The 18,819-nt window shown below is 44.4% G+C and overlaps 1 protein-coding gene across 1 annotated transcript in view; it reads left to right on the top strand.

Moving 5' to 3' along the window:
• LOC126203120 (putative fatty acyl-CoA reductase CG5065) overlaps positions 1-18,819 on the top strand; it is a 272,413-nt gene that overhangs the window by 53,429 nt on the left and 200,165 nt on the right. The window contains exon 2 of the mRNA XM_049937367.1: positions 13,040-13,111. The gene's annotated coding sequence lies outside the window, so the exon portion shown is untranslated. The remainder of the gene's footprint in view (positions 1-13,039; positions 13,112-18,819) is intronic.

Consider the following 18,819-nt stretch of genomic DNA (forward strand, 5'->3'; position numbering starts at 1 on the left):
TAGCAATTTTCCTTTCCACAATATTCTTTCTTCCATTCTCCATAGTCTAGGTTTTGTGGTTCCGGTAGTACGTTTTTCTGTTACACGCTTTCGCATCACTGATGTGTGGTTTTCGAATTCCAGCTCATCCTTCAGTTCCCACCTTACGGAGCTCCCTTCGTGTTGGTTTGGTGCTGACAGGGTTTGTAAGTAGGCTGTTAAGGTTTTTATGTTGGTAACGCCATGTTGCGCTATATATGAAAATCACTGACTGTGCTGTGTGAAGTCTGTGGCTGGTTTGCATTGTTGGAATATTTGCTATTGTAGTGTTGAACAGCTGGATGTGAACAGTGCGTAGCGTTGCGCAGTTGGATGTGAGCCGCCACCAGTGATGGATGTGGGGAGAGAGATGGCGGAGTTTTGAGAGCGGACGATCTGGACGTGTTTCCATCAGAAAGGGTAAATTTGTAATACTGTATATCATGAACTGCTATATATATATATATTATTGAAAGTCAGACTGCGTTGCGCTAAAAATATTGTGTGTCAGTTTAGTGTTGATCAGAATAAGTAAAGAGAAAATGTCTGAGTACGTTCAGTTCTGCTCAGCTGTTAGAAAAACAAATGACGTAAGAGGTTTATCAGCACTGTAATTCATAAATTTTTCTAAGGGGAGGTTTCAGGTTCACGCGTTTACATTCTGTTCTCCAGTGAAATATGCAACTGTCGTCGACCTCTTTATTTTTCCTCCCAAACGTCTTCAGTGACTGTCACGATCCCTCAACAAATAATTTAGCCCTCGTTGTGGCTTAGCGGGCGATGTTATTCAGCTTTCCCTGTATACGTATAAATCTTCGATTTTTGGTGCCCCTGGAGAAAACCAAACACTTGGTTGCCTTGGTTACGGCAGACTCCACCATATGAGCACGAACAATTTGCACACGTTGGAAGTCACGCGACTCCGACGTGATGCACTCGTAACTACACAGAACATAATTCTGAACACGACTGTCACTTGCAACGTACGGAAAAAATCGCGCGGTTGCCGTTAGTGGCCAAATACAACTGCACAGTCTGCGGGCTGGGCTGGGACCTGCACTAATGTTCAGTCACGCATTTACCGCGTGGTTCCCACATTTTTGTCCAACCACTGTATCTCGCAAATGAGTTGTTTGCGGATCCATGTTTACCGGGCCGTTATTGCTCATGTTTATTTATTTATTTATACGTGTCCAGAACATAACATATTAAGTATGATTTATCATACATATACACTCCTGGAAATGGAAAAAAGAACACATTGACACCGGTGTGTCAGACCCACCATACTTGCTCCGGACACTGCGAGAGGGCTGTACAAGCAATGATCACACGCACGGCGCAGCGGACACACCAGGAACCGCGGTGTTGGCCGTCGAATGGCGCTAGCTGCGCAGCATTTGTGCACCCCCGCCGTCAGTGTCAGCCAGTTTGCCGTGGCATACGGAGCTCCATCGCAGTCTTTAACACTGGTAGCATGCCGCGACAGCGTGGACGTGAACCGTATGTGCAGTTGACGGACTTTGAGCGAGGGCGTATAGTGGGCATGCGGGAGGCCGGGTGGACGTACCGCCGAATTGCTCAACACGTGGGGCGTGAGGCCTCCACAGTACATCGATGTTGTCGCCAGTGGTCGGCGGAAGGTGCACGTGCCCGTCGACCTGGGACCGGACCGCAGCGACGCACGGATGCACGCCAAGACCGTAGGATCCTACGCAGTGCCGTAGGGGACCGCACCGCCACTTCCCAGCAAATTAGGGACACTGTTGCTCCTGGGGTATCGGCGAGGACCATTCGCAACCGTCTCCATGAAGCTGGGCTACGGTCCCGCACACCGTTAGGCCGTCTTCCGCTCACGCCCCAACATCGTGCAGCCCGCCTCCAGTGGTGTCGCGACAGGCGTGAATGGAGGGACGAATGGAGACGTGTCGTCTTCAGCGATGAGAGTCGCTTCTGCCTTGGTGCCAATGATGGTCGTATGCGTGTTTGGCGCCGTGCAGGTGAGCGCCACAATCAGGACTGCATACGACCGAGGCACACAGGGCCAACACCCGGCATCATGGTGTGGGGAGCGATCTCCTACACTGGCCGTACACCACTGCTGATCGTCGAGGGGACACTGAATAGTGCACGGTACATCCAAACCGTCATCGAACCCATCGTTCTACCATTCCTAGACCGGCAAGGGAACTTGCTGTTCCAACAGGACAATGCACGTCCGCATGTATCCCGTGCCACCCAACGTGCTCTAGAAGGTGTAAGTCAACTACCCTGGCCAGCAAGATCTCCGGATCTGTCCCCCATTGAGCATGTTTGGTACTGGATGAAGCGTCGTCTCACGCGGTCTGCACGTCCAGCACGAACGCTGGTCCAACTGAGGCGCCAGGTGGAAATGGCAAGGCAAGCCGTTCCACAGGACTACATCCGGCATCTCTACGATCGTCTCCATGGGAGAATAGCAGCCTGCATTGCTGCGAAAGGTGGATATACACTGTACTAGTGCCGACATTGTGCATGCTCTGTTGCCTGTGTCTATGTGCCTGTGGTTCTGTCAGTGTGATCATGTGATGTATCTGACCCCAGGAATGTGTCAATAAAGTTTCCCCTTCCTGGGACAATGAATTCACGGTGTTCTTATTTCAATTTCCAGGAGTGTACATTACAAGTATTACAGAGAATATGTGCATATTTATATTCTATGTGCTGCCCAGAATTCCGCTGCACAAACTGCCTTATCATTGGCGATAGTCAGACAGTCCATGGACACAGGTTCCGACACTTTGCAGCAGTTGAGTAGGTGCTGATGGTCTTGAGGTTCACCACACTCACATAATTCGTTCTCTGAGATGTATCCCCATTTCTTCATGTTCTCTTTACACCGAGTACTCTAGTTCTCAGTCTATTGAGTACCTTCCTTATCGTGTATGGAAGATGATGACCTGTAACAAGTTCTTCCTTGGGGTTGTCCGCCAGCCGCTGTGGCCAAGCGGTTCTAGGCGCTTCAGTCTGGAACCGCGCAGCCGCTACGGTGGCAGGTTCGAATCCTGCCTCGGGCATGGATGTGTGTGATGTATTTAGGTTAGTTAGGTTTCAGTAGTTCTAAGTTCTGTTGGGACTGATGAGCTCAGATGTTAAGTCCCATAGTGCTCATAGCCATTTTAGTTTTTTTTTGGGGGGGGGGGGTTGTTGTCCCAATATTTCTCTGATGATGAGCTACCCCAGAGCTGTATCCTATGGTCTGCAGGTATGTCTGGATTGGTTGCGTTGTCCGGAGAAAACTTTTTCTCGACTTGAGTCTTGGTGTTTGATGTTCGCATCCAAACAAAGGGTGTCTCCGACCCGTCTCCTGGTTCTTTCTTTCCACTTCAGCTGCTGTTCTCCTTCGGATGTCTGGAGGTGCTACGCCCATGAGGTGGTAGATTTTGTCAACAGGGGTTGCCCGGAAGCTGTCGGTTACAATTCGTCCTGTTTCATTTAGGGCAATATTTACCTGTTTTACATGGCTGGAGTTCTGCCATACAGGTGCTGCATATTCAGCAGCGGAGAAGCGAGGGCAGATGTGCGGAGGACCTGTGGGTGTGCTCCCCAGTTGTTGCCGGTCACTTTCCTAATAGTGTTGCTCCTCGCACTGGCTTTCATTTTTGTATCTGTACAGTGTTCCTTGAAGATGAGGGACCGATCCAACTTCACTCCGAGGTACTTCGGGGTGTCACAGGGGTCAGCTGTTGACCTCTCCAGGTTATTCTCAGTTTCCTCCGTGCCTCTCTGTTCCGTAAGTGGCATGCACACACTTGTGTTTTGGAGGGATTTGACTTCAGGTAGTTGCTATCATAGTAGTTAATGCCTCAAGATTTATTGTGAGTTTTTCTTCCACCTCCTCAAAAGTTCTGCCTTGCGCGGCAAGTTCTGTGTCATTTGCATAAATAAAAGATCTTGTGACAGGATTAACTGGTTGGTCATTGGTGTAAATATTATACAGCAGTGGGGCTAACACACTTCCTTGGGGGATACCATTTCCCTGTGCCCCCCACCGGCTCCTCTTGTTTTGTAGAGTAACAAAGAAACGTCTGTTTTGCAGCCGGCATCTTATAAACTGTGTTAGGTGGAAGTCTTTCGTGATGACATAGATCTTTGTTAACATTTTCCTGTGATTACTGGTGTCATAAAATTACACCAGATTTCATCCATGGCAGTCACGCTATTAATTGTGATACAACCTATATAAATGATCTTTTGGATAAACCAGGAAGCTTTCTCTTCCTTTCAGTGTAGGATGTCGCACCGGCAGAATACTGTAGCGAAATCCAGGAAGAAATGCGTAGAATTGGCAGTTGACTGTCAACGTAAATGTAAAGCACTGTGCAAAAATAGTTGGAAGGACGCATTATTGTTTGAACTGACGGAGCTGTCTATCAAAATGACGCTTACATGTCGCAGAGTTGACCAAACAAAAGGGAAACTTTGTATCCCTGATGCAGCCTCTGTAGTCGAAGTCTTTAAACAACACTGACGTGCTAATGTGCCGTTCAGAGGTAACCGGGTAGCACTCAGGAGCTGATAAATATTTCTGACAGAGACAGGTGTGTTAGCGGCGTACAGTGCATTAACCGTTGAAACAGTAATTACGCATATCGATCGACCTGACGCTGAGGAAACACTACTGGTATAGTGTTTAGCAAGAGTTGCGATGACACTGCTATTCGGGCATCCTCATTTACGTTGAATGAAATTAGAACCTCCGTAGCACATCAGCGAACTCATAAATAAGATCTCAGCAGAGCGGCCCAAACATCGAGTTTGTAGGGAAAAAAAACAAAAAAAAAACAGAAAGAATGATAAGCTCTAGTCAACAAGCAGTCCCTGACAATGGAGCACTTCATTTTTATCATTAGGAGACGGTTGGAGATGGGGCCCCTCCACGCCCGTACCAACGTGGTGACCAAACCAAAAGTTCTACTGTCACCTCCGTCAACATGTTAGTTGTCTAGTAAGTGGATCACAGGATGCTGGGCTGTGATGTTGTCCGTGCGTCTGGGTAAGACTACGCATTAACACGGTCCATCAGGTGATAGATAGTGGACGAAACGCGAGTGAGGGTAGCGATTTGAAGAGCAGAGGGAAAAAAGTGCCAAGGCTCGTGCCTTGGGAAAAAAACCTCTGCGACAGTGGGATGGGTAGTAAGAGCAGTAGTGGCTTACTAGCTGCGATCATGCAAGGTTGGATTTGTTAGTATGGGTATCATGAATCATTACCGTGGCAAGTGCTGGCGTTGTATCCCAGATGCTGCAGCCGCTACGTTCCTGGAACAATCAAGATCGTTATACAGTAGTGGGAGATCGGCCGTAGATCATCTCACTGTGTGGGAGATGTGTGGAGCTTGTCTGCATGCAGTGTACGGTACGGCTTCCCTGCGTGGTGCCAGTTATTCGGCAGTGTATTCCAGCTGGATATCCAGTAATGGCGTCTGATTAACAGGGGCTCACCTGTACCGTTGTGTTTGCGTGTGCTTGGCCATAGATGTTAGGTCCTTACAAGTATGTCTTTTGGTCTTTTATGTTTCCATCTATGATTGTGGTCGTAATTCCCCAGATTCAGAATAAACGGGTTCTGCAAATGTCTGGAGTTTCTGTATAGTCTTGTGGTGAGTTTGTGGATTACCTCCGTGAGAGTCTCAAGTCGGTATTCCCGGTGAAGGTCCGCATGCGTGTGTATCGTGGAGCATTGCTTATGATTTTGAGTACTTTGTTTTGTATGAGCTGCAGACGGCCCAGGCGTGTAGGCGCAGCGTATCCCCGGACAGGAGCTGCGTACGTCATCAGGGGTCGGATAAGTGTCATGTACATCCGGGGACGGTTGTGTGTCTTGTAATTATCGGAATGACTTACTTTTCGTCAGAATCATAGTTTCACAACCCCCACGAAAACCTGCAGAGACACACAAATTTCATTTACGTCTTCAGTAGTTTAAATCGTTTCGGGCTCTATATTAAAATTTAAAACAGTCTTGATCGCAATTTTAACAAATTTTAAAATCACTGACTATGTTTTCCAAAATTTCAAAAAAAAATTCGGGCTATATACATCTGCAGCTACATTCCGCAAACCACCTTATGGTATGCTGTGAAGATTACTTCACATGTGCTTATCGTTTCCGCCTTTCTTGTCGGTAAACCTCATCGTAAGATCAAATATTACCGCCATGGTCACATCGAGGCATACACACTACTGTTTGTGAAAACTGCAACACCAGGAAGAAGTCATGTGATTACAATGAAATTTATACTATAGATTAGTAACATGACGATACACAAACGATTAGAATTACAGAACTAAACATGCGCTTTGACGATGAGAATCAATGAGTACCTGCACACGTTACTGGGGAATGCACTGCCACGCGATTGGTGGGCGCGTCCACAAGGCACCGACAGTGATTGCTGGAGGACCAGAAGAACAAGTTGGCAACCAACCGTATCCCAGAACGTTCCACGGGTGATGCCAGGCAAACGTACAGGCTAGGTAAGTAGCGGTACCCCTCGTTCTACGAAGAAGGCTTGCAGATTCCTCGTCGCTGGGCGTTTTGCAGCTGGAATATGCCATGTGGAGTTGCAACCAGAAGGGGCAGTGCCCAAGGTCCTAAACCTCCACCGATCGTGATGGCACAGTGATTAGCACACTGGACTCACATTCGGGAGGACGACGGCTCAAACACGCATTCGGCCTACCACATTTAGGTTTTACTTGATTTCCCTGAATCGCTTCAGGAATTCTGGGATAGTTTCTTTGAAAGGGAACGTCCGATTTCCTTCCCCATCCTTGACAGAATCAGAGCTTGTGCTCCGTCTCTAATGACCTCGATGTCGATGGTGCGTTAAACCCAATTTTCCTTCTTTCCTTCTAAAACATCTCGGATGTAGCGGTTGCTGTTCATACTGCCTTTAATAGCTAGGAAGCGAAATCTCAACTTATATCCAATGGCGCCCCGAAACATCACACTAAGCGTCTCACCGCTATACCATTCTATAATGCAGTCTGCCCGATTGCGTTCACCAAGGTAGTGTCTAATACGCACAGGTCCTTAATTGTAGGTCAGGTGGACATGGAACTCGTCCGGAAACACTCCTCCACTTTGCCATCCAGCAGCCCGTGACGGCGTCCATGTCTCCAGTGCAGTCTGAGGCAATGATGGTTTTTGGTCACTGGAAACCGACACGGTACCATGCGTGCCCCTAGTACAGCCCTCAGTAGATTGTGTCAAACCATCGAGAATGACACGTCCACATTCTTTGCCATACTCCAACGTCGAGCCAACACTGTGCACGAAGCTGATCTGTGGATTACGGCTATGCGGATAAGAGGGAACCATTCTGTGCTGTGATCACAAAGTCTATTCCACTACCCGCTCGGAGCTGTATAATGATCCCCTTCTGTCCACTGTTTCCACACATGCATCACTATCGTAGCTTCATGCCCTGTGCCAGTTGCAATGTTTCTGTGTTCCTGAGACCATTCAACCTGCCCTGTTCGAACTAACTGACAGGCTGATATTGCTCCCTTTGACGTCGAAGAGTTATCTCTACCTTGGTCAGCAAGGTTACCGGATCTCTCCACAACTCAGAACGTCCGGAGCATTATGGGCAGGGCTCTCCAGTAACCTCTGGATTTTGGTGTAACGCGCCATTTGGACAGAATTTGGCACGATATTCCTCAGGATATGAGACAGTCAATGACAAGCCGAATAACTACTTGCATAAAGGCTAGGGGTGGATCAGTGCGTTACTTACTTCGTCAATTTGTGAAGCTCTATCTCTTGAACAAATTATCCAGTTTTTCTGCAGTTGTAATCATTTGTTTGTCTGTACATGTCAATCACATCTACCTTTCCGCCCCATTCGGTTAATTCCTTCGTGGTGCGTTTTCTTTTCACCTTAAGAGTGTATTTGCACATTAGGCCTGCAATCGTGCCCACCAGAGACCAGCCGGCCGGAGTGGCCTTGCGGTTCTAGGCGCTACAGTCTGGAACCGCGTGACCGCTACGGTCGCAGGTTCGAATCCTGCCTCGGGCATGGATGTGTGTGTTGTCCTTAGGTTAGTTAGGTTTAAGTAATTCTAAGTTCTAGGGGACTGATGACCTCAGAAGTTGAGTCCCATAGTGCTCAGAGCCATTTGAACCCTTTTTATTTTTTTTTATTTATTTATTTTTTTTTTTTTTTTTTACACACACATTGCATTATCCAGCGTTGTCTTGAAATCCTCTGTGAATATTTGGATCACACTTTATTGTGTTCGCCTCAGTGCGTCCTGCATCTATTCAGTAGCATCGGATAAATTCGGTCCAAACCTGGTTCGAGCATTAAATTGGGTGCTGTGATCCACATGCGCAACGTAGACAGTATTTTCTAACCTCCAGTACTGACACCTGAAAACGAAACGTTTTTGGGCAACTCTTCTCGGTATATGAATAAAAGTTCATATAACAGTGTGGAAGCCAAGCTAAAATGTTCACAGATTTTATCAGCGAGTTGAATAAGTTCACTCGGTTACGATAGGTGGACGGTCTCCATAACACATTAATAACTTAAGGACAAAGAGTTTTTTAATACCAGAGAGGTCTGAGAAACAAGTCATGAATTGTAATAAATATAACGACACACCTGATAGTGGCTAAAGAAAACAGAGAGGGACAAAGTTATTGATTTGTGAACGGTACGTTTATTAATATACATACTAATATACAACAGCATTAAGGAGGAGAAATGAAATGTTCTTCGTCTTATATACAAGTGTGCACTTATCTTGAACAGTTGTTAGCGTATCTTAGTTCATACAGGCAGATATTTTGAGCAGTACAGTAAATTGGTTCGTTTACGAAATGCGGAAGCCATCGACCTGGGACGTGGTCACATTCGATTTGCTTCTGATATATGGGTAGTGAAGTTGGTAACAATAATTCTCAGCGTTCTCGGAATTTTGATCAGTACAATAGTTTTATATGTAACACATGCTGTCGAGGAAGTAAAATGCGACCACAAAAAACCGTTACATCAGTTACGCGAAGACGCGCGTGAGCGCGCGCACACGCGCACACACCCACACACACACACACACACATACATGCGCTCGCACGTACGCAGGCACGCACACACACTGTAAAATTATGCAAATAGCCCGGACAAACTGTAAACGAGCGGTTTCGCGGTTTCGAGGTTTCGCGTGTCGCATATTCCGAACACAGAGACAGCAAATATAAAGGCGCTAACAGGAAGACTCTACAAGAGGTCAACTCAGGGTTGTCACAAACCTCAAGTCGTTGCCTTGACTTTGCAGCCTGAATCAAAATGGTTCAAATGGTTCTGAGCGCTATGGGACTTAACTGCTGAGGTCATCAGTCCCCTAGAACTTAGAACTACTTAAACCTAACTAACCTAAGAACATCACACACATCCATGCCCGAGGCAGGATTCGAACCTGCGACCGTAGTGGTCGGGCGGTTCCAGACTGTAGCGCCTAGAACCGTTCGGCTACCCCGGCCGCCGCAGCCTGAATCCTACCGTCGTAGCACACGCCATTGTTTTCCTAAGGACGTATCGCATGTTTCAAGTTCTCTTCTGTCATGACTATTTGTTACAGTATCAGGTATTAAGAGAGTCCAGTAATCATTATAAAAGCCAAACACAATTACACGAACCTAGTTTCCATCTGAAAAGTCTCTTCCTATTGACAGTTAGTTCCTACATTAGTAAACACATTTATTTCCTTTTATACGCGGACCTATCAACTAGTGTATGGGTAAATTACTGTTACTGGTTGTACGACAATGTCAGCATTCTACTGTTCTCAAAGTGCGCTGAGGATTTATTATCTCTACAGTAATTTTGTACGTCACAACGTTAACTTTATTAGTAAATGTAGAATACCAACCATAAATTAGTCAACAGGGTTGAATCATGTTAGTTTTTATTGCGACAGTATTATCCTTTCACAACTGACCGGTTCCGACCATCACCGGTAATCTTCAGATCACGGACTTTTCCCTAGAGAACCTGTCAATCATTCACTAGTTCATACATGGTACTCGATAAACACGGTCATTGGTCAGAGCAGAAAGTACAAATAAAAGTGATTTAGTGTCGTAGTTTAGTAAAGACGCTGTTTCTTGTAAAAGAACATTTGTTGCAGCCAGTCGCGATTTTTTACTATACCTATTTTTTATATATTTCCCGCAGTTCATGCCTCGCAAACATAAAGCCTACGGATGTTATAGTTCCCGAAAAACCCACTTTATAATGCGAAATTCTCCCTAAATGCATCATGAGGAAAATAAACAAAGAAAAATCGTGAATGGCAGCAGCAAATGTTATTTTACAATCAAAACCATTATTAAAATAGGGTAAAACGTAAAATCTGCCCGATGAGGCCGTCAAGGCACGAGGGGTACCGACCGGCCGCCGTGTCATCCTCAGCCCACAGGCGCCATTGGATGCGGATATGGAGGGACATGTGATCAGCACACCGCTCTCCCTGCAGTATTTCAGTTTCCGAGACCGAAGCCGCTACTTCTCAGTCAAGTAGCTGCTCAGTTTTCCTCACAAGGGCTGAGTGCACCCCGCTCGTCAACAGCGCTCGGTAGACCGGATGGTCACCTATCCAAGTGTTAACCAAGCCCGACAGCGCTTAACTTCGGTGATCTGACGGGAACCGGTGTTTCACTGGCTATTAAAACAGGGTAATAAATCAATATTCGTTGTACTTACAGTTTTCAGTTACACAAAATTTCCGAACTGTAGATGGAACGCATATAGTCATACGCGCACAAAAACGAAGAGCACGATGTCAAATGATCTTAAATGAGTGTCATAGCAGACAGCTACTTGGTATTGTGTCGAGCGCTCTGGCTATATCTATCAACAGCTGTGACCACACACTGCAGCAACTGACTCACAAATCATACACTTGGACGGACTGTAAAGTGGATGAAGAACAGATTACAGCACAAGGGCATTCGTCCCAGGAAGGGAGACGGAACGTGCCTGTGTTTCAGTCACATCTCTGACCGGAGGTGTAGCTTCAACTTTCGTCACAGTTTTCATGGTAAAAAAATTGATATTAGAAAAAGTAAATTCTCACTTTCACTAGTTTTCGAGGTAGTGCAATCCCAACGAGATGGACACGCAGCGGGAGAACAGTGAAGTTTAGATTCCTGTCTGATTATTCTGATTAACAACACGTTAATGCTTATACTCTGTGCAGGGTATTTATGCGATAATTCTGTTTGACAAACTTATCTTCTTGTTGGGGATTCGAGCCTGTTTGCATGCAGTTCTCGGGCGCCTGTTTGTAATGCCCCATCTCTGTTCCTCTGGGTATAAACATTATCCCTCCCACGATCGCCGTCCGGAGTGGCCAAACGGTTCTAGGCGCTACGGTCTGGAACCGCGCAACCGCTACGGTCGCAGGTTCGAATCCTGCCTCGGGCATGGGTGTGTGTGATGTCCTTAGGTTAGTTAGGTTTAAGTAGTTCTAAGTTCTAGGGGACTGATGACCACAAATGTTAAGTCCTATAGTGCTCAGAGCCATTTGAACCATTTTAGTTCCACATAGTAACGATGGTGTTGCAGCCAACATTGCACATAGATACTGACTCTGTAGTAATCATGATGTGAGAGTGGTTATTAGTCAACTTCAATCAGTAATCAGCAAATCGTAATTTTATTTTTAGTGTAATCACGATTATTAATATTTTTAACAAGTGATATTGATCGCTGTTATCTCTTGTACCCGACAGTGTCAGATCTTACAACCAAAATGTGCCTCTCCGCACCAGAACCGCCAAAAAACCAAATTGGTCACTTTCCGCGATGTTTCTGTTGCTGTACCGGACACCACTTTCCCTCGAGACGAAAATTTGATCTTGGGAGCTAACAACGGAATTCATCTGCGAAGAGACAGTTCACCCATTCACTAATGATCCAATACATGCACTGCTGACGAAACTGCTACCTCTCCCACCTCCACCCTACTGTATGCTGACAACTCCATACATACTATAAAAACGGATGGATGTGTGTGTGTGTGTGTGTGTGTGTGTGTGTGTGTGTGTGTGTGTGTTTGTGTGTGTTTTTGTGTGTGTGTATGCAGGTTCCACATCTCCTACTAAGCTATTGGACCAATTTCAACCAAACTTGGTACCCATATACCTTACAGTCAGGCAACAGTAGCTGTGGGGGCAAGAACCACCTATGTGTCAAAGGGGTGTATGTTGAAAATGAAGCGCATTCTCAGACATTATTTACCCAGTATTTGAGAGTGAGAGCATTTAGCAACTTGCAACAAACTTTTCAAATAATTTCAAACCTTTGCGAAATTTTCTCTCGTTGACAACCAATACAAAATTCTCATTACTTTTCCGCTGTTCATGCAGTAAGCGTACCGCATTAGGCATTACATTATAACTTATTACTTCTTTACTACTAACAGTATTCGCGACACATTTTGAAGACGGTATACATGCATAGTACAGACTGAAACTGCAAAGTTATATCACAGTACGATACGTAGTTCAGGAGACATGACGCCGTAAACAGTGAGATGCGTGAAAAACTGCCGCATCGTGCATGACGTTTCAGTTTATTATTTGTGTGCAACGAGCTCCATTCACAATACATGTTGCAAACAGTATCCATATACACCGCTAAATGTACCTACAAAATTATAACATTGTCTGGCACATAATACAGGATATATCACGTCATGAACATTAAGCACAAGGCTGGTACGGGCGTGGACGCACAGATATAAATGAATACCTGGACAACACTGGATTTCTCTGCTACTACCTAATTAAAGGAAATAGTTTATTTTCTGTTTCCTAATAAATTTATACAGGTTTCAGAGTAAGTTTAAAATTAAATTTAAGAAAAAAAGTAACTCACAGTGATAAGTACTGATTGTTGTACAAACTGATCATAAATTGATTAGACATGCTACTTTCACATCTGACTCCGGGACTTTTGTTTCTGCAGGACCAGCTGGAGAGCGGCCGCTGACAACAGCACCGGTGCTGGAGGATTCAGCTGCAGACACACGTGTCACAGGTAGGTGGCTCCGGATTTTAAATCATTGCCGCCTCGTGTGAAGCCGTGAAGTTTGCAGACATCATCACCGTGTAATCAGTAGTCCTGTGCTGAACATGACTACAAGAATGAGCAGTACTGTCGTTCCACCACCGTCCACTCTGATCCTCAAGCGAGCCTCATATGCAAACATTAACGTGGTTTCAGACTTTTTTAATGAAATCTAGAGAACCCAGAGTGACAATGAGCGCTTAAATGTGATCGGATAAGTGGAAACCTAGAGCATAGAAAGCCAATACGAAAATTAACAGGCCTCTTGATACAGCCAAGCATCGTTGCATGCAAAAAGCTAAACTCTGCCCGAACAGGTCATGAAGGTCCAACGGTACCGACCTGCCGCCGTGTCATCCTAAGCCAAGAGGTGTCACAGGATGCGGAGATGGAGATGCGTGGGGTCAGCCCACCGCTCTCGCGGTCGTATGTCAGTTTACGAGACCGTCGTTACATACAAGGGAAAGCGCATTTCATTGATGAAAAAATACGTTCCATTTCCATACAAGGCTGGGCCCCATATGTATAGTTTATGATATGATATTGCTATAAAATGTTATTCCTTATTACATCCGAGTACTGTGAGGTCGTTAGCCAAATAGTCATGACACAATTAACTTATAATTCTAGGGGAAACTAACACAGCTCTCCCTAGTCAATAAATAGATTTATAAGCAAACAAGACGAGTGAGTGCAATGCTCGTTACCTTCACTGAATAATAAGAGAAAGAGCCACAAGTTTGGTGACTGTGTATAACCGTAATGCCGTCACGATGAGACTAGCAAGCTTAGGTGTGCAACAGGTCCTATTTATTATCAGCAGGTCTAGCAGATGAAATAGACAGCCAACCAGTTGCAATAAATGGTGGTTTTCAATTAACCTTTACCATCGTTTCAACAGGTTTAAACCCGTCTTCCTCAAAAGGACAAGAAACTTGAATACAATGCAATGGTTGGCTGTCTGTTTCACTTGCTATTCTGTAACCGTTACTGAAGTGCACCCATGTTCAAAATATCAGTGGGCCTCCTAGTTGTAGGACAATTTAAATGATCTTGTAATTTAAATCAAGTCTGAGTGTAATGAATATTTATTTGTTATAATTATTGGGCACTATACACAAGTTAAGAGATAGCAAAGTTTTCCAAAACTATGTATCTAATTCACACCAACAATGACGCTAACACTGTGAAGACGTATCAACTCATATGGCGCACTGCATGGAAAAAGCGCAACAAGTTATCCTTATCTTGACAGCTTGCGAGTCCATCACTAATGAGACAGAAAGCACAAATTATAATCATATGGGCAACTCAAGTTTCGTGCCAGAACAAATAAGTAGGGAACTGCTCAGAGGACGAATCGTGCTGGTTAATTTCCGCAATATCTGCATAACGTGCGCCCCTCAGTACCAGATGGCGACTAGGAGACCAGTCGACGGTGTCCAGAACACGAATGCCACGTAACTTACTTCTCCTTCCTCAACTCTCTACTTTCACAAAACTCTATATGGAGGGGACGACTCATTGCTATTGCCAATGGAAAGACGAGAGTATTGCTTATTTCATGAAAAAAAAAACAGGGAAACACAGCAAAACCTTCCTCCCTTTTTCATAAAAAACGCACATTAATGGATACGAGATTCGTACTGGCCTAGAGCAGCGTCTCCTTAATTCGTGGACTTCTTAGCGACAAGAATGGTGGCAGGGTGACTCATTTCGATTGGGTGACCAAAATTTTGGAGTGAAAGCACTGTCTGTCTCACACTGACCTAGCAGTAACGCTGTGTCTCGACGTTCGATGTTTGTGCAGGAATGCTATAAACGTCGTACTCAGTTATTGTCTGGGGATGGCAGTGGCGGCACAGCATCCCCAGCCCTCGGCTAGCCCAAAAGCACAAAGCAAGCTGCTGCCTCGCTTCCGTGAAAACTGCCCATCTCTCTGGGGAGGCTCGCCTCGCCTAATGAGGTTCACTGTCTGTCTTCTGCCGACAACAGGACTCTGACACCACACCAGGAATGCGCCTTCCCTGTGCCAAATATGCAAAGCCTTCCTCCCAGGCCCAAATGTGACAAAATTAAACAACATCACTTAGCAATATTTGACGTAATGTCTCAAGTTTTATAACCCTCTTAATGAATTCTGTGTCAACATTTGAGACAAGTGTATACAGTCTGCCATCTTTCACTCTAAAGATGGGGAATGTCTTACGCTGCTACATTCGAGAACTTACGCATTTTAGTCATTCCAGCTACTTTTTGGACTATTTTTGTACTATCATACATGTAGCGATGCATGGTTTATTTGAAGACTTCCTAGTTTTCTATTTAACTCTGAGAAAAATACTTTCAAATATGAATACTGTTATATTCACGAAATACTCCTGGTGTCAAACATACCGGGTGATCAAAAAGTCAGTATAAATTTGAAAACTGAATAAATCACGGAATAATGTAGATAGAGAGGTACAAATTGACACACATGCTTGGGATGACATGGGATTTTATTAGAACCAAAAAAAAAAAAAGTTCAAAAAATGTCCGACAGATAGCGCTTCATCTGATCAGAATAGCAATAATTAGCATAACAAAGTAAGACAAAGCAAAGATGATGTTCTTTACAGGAAATGCTCAATATGTCCACCATCATTCCTCAACAACTGCTGTAGTCGAGGAATACTGTTGTGAACAGCAGTGTAAAGCATGTCCGGAGTTATGGTGAGCCATTGGCGTTGGATGTTGTCTTGCAGCATCCCTAGAGATGTCGGTCGATCACGATACACTTGCGACTTCAGGTAACCCCAAAGTCAATAATCCCACTGACTGAGGTCTGGGGACCTGGAAGGCCAAGCATGACGAAAGTGGCGGCTGAGCACACAATCATCACCAAACGACGCGCGCAAGAGATCTTTCACGCGTCTAGCAATATGGGGTGGTTCTAATAAAAACCCATGTCATTCCAAGCATGTGTGTCAATTTTTACCTCTCTATCTACATTATTCCGTCGTTTATTACGTTTTCATATTTATACTGACTTTTTGATCACCCAGTAAGTGTGGTAGGAGGAGTAGTTGCTGTAATTGAAGTGGCTCGCTTTCACCCAGGAAGTATAGAGCCTCGTCACAATGTCAAACAGGTTTAGGCTAACCCCGCCCAAATAATGACAACATATGCTAGGAACGATTTACAGTCCTTTATTAAGTAAAGTTATACATTACGCAAATGGGGTGTGAGGATGATGTATGGCAATGTAGTTAAATGTTAACTTGCACTGATCTGTTATTGACCACTGGTCTAATCCTGAATACAGTGAACGATGACTAATATAACTAGTAGAATATCTAGTTGAACCCTTCTGAGCGCCAATTGTAGGTAGGTCCTGAGGCACGAAGTTGATACTGTGGAACTAACCATTTTGAGAGAACCTGTACATCTGCTTACATCCGCATTTGGCGGATTGATGTCCACGTGGGAATTATTTGTGTGACATTATGCGGAAGTATGAAGAAGTCCGTGTTGTGTGCAGGCCCACATGCAGGGGGAAGGGTGGGCGCGTCAGGCGTCGGTACTCCCACACCGTTCTAGGTGCTTCAGTCCGGAACCGCGCGACTGCTACGGTCGCAGGTTCGAATCCTGCCTCGGGCATGGATGTGTGTGATGTCCTTAGGTTAGTTAGGTCTAAGTAGTTCTAAGTTCTAGGCGACTGATGACCTCAGAAGTTAAGTCCCATAGTGCTTAGAGCCATTTGAACCATTTTTTGAACTCCCACAACCCATCCCCGAAATGTTTGGGCTTATACTAGATACAATGGAAATTTTCTACTACCTAAATGCTTTCTGAATATTAGTCATTCTTGATTGTGACTGAAAGTCAAGTGAAAAGAGTTTCAGGTGTAAGGAAGTTGATGAAAAACAGCAGAGGAAGATTCACAAAACTATATGAGGCTTCAACTCTCCTAAGGCAGAGTAAGTGGTGAACAGTTTCATAACATTACTAGATCTGTATTTGCTTAACACCTAAGGACGGGTCTGAGCTAATAAACTTCTTTTGTCTCCATCTCAGCGCCATATTTAACCATACAAGGAAAAACTTAGGTGCAGCATGGCTGCATCTGGGCAATTTCGGGACAGAACATATCCCCTCGATGACCTGACTTTACTTTGTAACATTCTGTTAGTTTCCTTGAATTTCTCGAGGTATTTGTTTTTCTACTGCGTACAATACTTGAGGAACACTGCAGTAAATTAAACATTTATCCAGTAGTTTCGAGAAAATGTAATCTATTAGCGCGTATATGAAAACAGAAAATCAACTCTTATCCGCTTGTCTGATTTGTCAAAAGGCTTAAGCGAATCCGTCTTTATATTATAATATAAAAAGTCACACTAGGTAAAATTAGCTCTGCCCCCTCCCCTCCCCCAGAAAAATAATTCTGTGTGCGAACCTGGTTGTGTGCATCATGTGTGGTGTTTGACCACAACTACGTCGTGTTTTTCTGGAGGCTGGCTCCGCTGTGTGACGCCCTCTCTATGTATGACTGTGTCTCGTCTCTTCTGGAGGATACAGCAGATGCAAGCACAGTAAGATGTATGTTGAATTTAGAGCTGGCTCTATGCTCTTTGTAATTCACCTTAGTCAACGACATTTAAGGTTTGTTTAAAATGTCCCAGTCCTCTGTCATTAATCAACATCATTATTTTCTTCAAGTGTATTTAGACTATTGTGTTTAATCTCGTCTTAGAGACTTGCATACAGAGGTTATGTAGTATTAATAAGTAGCTCCAAACATAACTAATCAGTATGACGTAAAGTAATAAAAAGTAGCCGAGGAAACAGAATTACATATTAAGTAAAGATATAATAGCTGGTCATCAGTAAGAAAATCATAAGGTAAGTGTTGCACTTTTGGTTCTAGATGGATTCACTTTCGATATAGTTGACCGCTTCAAGTATGAACACTTATGGAGTCTTTTTAGTAACAACAATAGAACGGATATAGAAAGAGATGCCCTTCTAGCAACAGCGAACGAAACACATTTTAGTTTCATAAAAATTCTAAAGAAAAGATCACGTAGTACTATCATCAAAATCCGTTTCTATTAGTTGACTATTATACCGGCAACACTATACGGATGTGAAGCATGAATACTTAGAAAGCAAAGGTGAAGAAAAACTGTTAATACGCGAAACAAAAATACTAAGTAAAATTTTAGGAACTGTATATGACGAAAATAACATCTAATACTGGATGAGAAAAAAATGGAGAAGTAGGAGAGCTGTAGAAACACCGTAACATTGTCGATGAGCTAAAGAAGAGAAGAGTGAACTGACTTGATCATTTTGCAAGCATGACGGAGAATAAACTACCTAGAACAGCATTGTCCGGGACAGTAGACTGAACGAGAAGTGGCGAGATAACATCCGAGAGGGCACAGCTAGGATGAACATCAACAACCAGTTGTCAAACAGAGCACTCGGCAGAAAGAAATGGAAGATACTCGCAGGGCAGCTCCTTGCCACATGTAAAGTAAAATAAGTTACGTAATGTGACTAACTGTGCGACATGACGCAGCCAAACTTGGAACAGCGAGCTTCTTTCATTAGTGAAAGACGGTCTTCGTTCATTTTCATCAATTTCGCGTTCCTTTATACAGATTCCATGTCGATATTTGAAACCAAAA

Source organism: Schistocerca nitens, chromosome 9, assembly GCF_023898315.1.
Source record: "Schistocerca nitens isolate TAMUIC-IGC-003100 chromosome 9, iqSchNite1.1, whole genome shotgun sequence".
In the NCBI taxonomy this organism is placed as follows: Eukaryota; Metazoa; Arthropoda; class Insecta; order Orthoptera; family Acrididae; genus Schistocerca; species Schistocerca nitens.